The following is a 2,101-nucleotide window of genomic DNA, read 5'->3' on the forward strand; positions in this document are numbered from 1 at the left end:
TCTAAGAAAAAGAGTTTATATAGGACATTCACAATGACTCACATAACATCTAACTTATAACAATGTTAATAATCTTAAACTATTTATGTCCTCATGCTCCTGCAGTAAGCACAGGATGTTAAATGATCAAGGATTGTTTTAAAGTTCATCACGGAACTTCATTAAGTAGGCCATCTCTTAACCAGCTGTCTGTGCCTGTCTTAGGTTGTCCTCCTCTGAGGATCTTACCCAGCATAGGCCATACAGCCATCCATAATGGATACAATGAGCAGGCCATTTCTTATCCAGCCTCGATATGTGACATTCCTCACAGCTTGTTTATCAGTTCAGCCCATGGGCTCATTCTCTAGAGTCTTCAGACAGGAGCCTAAAAATCCAACATCCCTTGACAGAAAAATTGATGAAGAAAATTTGATGTTTATATGCAATTGAATCAATACTTTGCATTCTTATCAACAGTGTTCACGGTGTTACTTTTTCTCCACAATCTCACCAACATTTATTACTTTTCTTTTTGATGAGAACCTTCTGACAAGTGTGAGGTCTTGTCTCATTTTTGGTTTATGACTTTCCTTATAATTTATAACTCTGAACATATTTTCATATGTCATTTAGCCAACTCTTTGTTTTCTACAAATAATTGTTTCAGATATATCTATTCAGTTCCTAAGGACATTTTTTTTAATTGGATTCTTTGGCCTTTTTTGTTGTTGTTGTGGGGTAAGAGTTTGACATATATTTGGATATTAACACTTGATTGGAAAATATCACTTGCAAATATATTGTCCCAATATGTTGGTTGACTTTTCATTTTATTGATCGTTTCTTCTGCAGTGTAAATCTGTTCAGAGTGATACAATCAAATTTTGTTAGATTTGCTTCTGCTTCCCTTGCCAGAGGAGACATATGTAGAATCAACTTAAGTCCATTGTCAGAGTGTACTTCTTATGTTTTACACTAGATTCTTTGTTTTCAGGTTTTATGCTTTATATGCCGGGACTGGGATTACTTTGCCATATGATAGGTCTATTTTAATTATTTAAAGGAACTTCCATACTGTTTCTAAAGTGGTTGCACCAATTTCCATTTCCACCAACAGCGTTGGAATGTCCCTTTTTCTCCACAACTTCCCCAGTCTTTATTATTTGTAGACACTTGGATGACAGCCCTTCTCACTAGTGTGAGGTAAACCATTAATTTTGTCTTGCATTTGTATAATGATTAGCTATGTAAGCATGTTTTTATGTTTCTGATTGTCATCTGTGTGTCTTCTTTACAGAATTGCCTTCTGCTCATTTTCTGGCTGAGTTTGCAGATTTTTGAAATGGAGTTGTATGAACATTTTGTGTATTTTAGAAATTAGCCTCTTGTTGATTGCATAGTTTCCTAACTTTTTCTCCCATTTGGAATTTTATGTTTCCATATTGTTTATTTTGGTGTGTAGAAGGTTTTAAGTTTAATTAGGATCTATTTGTTTATTTTGCTTTTATAGTTTTCAGCTTGGGAGTTTGAAATAAGAAAGTTTCGCTACAATTTATGTCTTGTTTTGACTTTTTGAGATTCCAGTAGTTTTATTGTGTCATGTATTACATTCAGATATTTAAAACATTTTGAGTTTATTTTTGTACAGTGTGAGGGACTATTCTAATTTCATTGATTTACATGTAGCTGTGAAGCTTTCTCAACATCACTTGCTTAAAACTTTCTTTTAGGCTTTGTATACTTTTTTTCCTTTTTCATAGTTTATTTGACCATAGATGTGATGTTTTATTTCTGCCTCTGTGTTCCATTCCAGTGATATAGATGTTTGTTTGTTTTCCAGTATTGTGCTGCTTTGATTGCTGTTTTTGTAATATAGTCTGAGATCTGGGAGGGTTATGGGTTATGACTCCATCTTTGTTGTTTTTCCTCAATGTTACTTTTGCAGTTCTGGTAATTTTTCAGTTCCATACAAATCTTAGAACTGTTTTAATTTCTGTGGAAAATATCATGTAGATCGATCTGAATCACTTTATATCTGAAGACATGTTTTGTAGTATGTATATTTTAACAATATTAATTCCTCTAAACTAAGACCTTGAGATTTCTTTCCATTTATTTG

Source organism: Vicugna pacos, unplaced genomic scaffold, assembly GCF_048564905.1.
Source record: "Vicugna pacos unplaced genomic scaffold, VicPac4 scaffold_19, whole genome shotgun sequence".
Lineage (NCBI taxonomy): Eukaryota > Metazoa > Chordata > Mammalia > Artiodactyla > Camelidae > Vicugna > Vicugna pacos.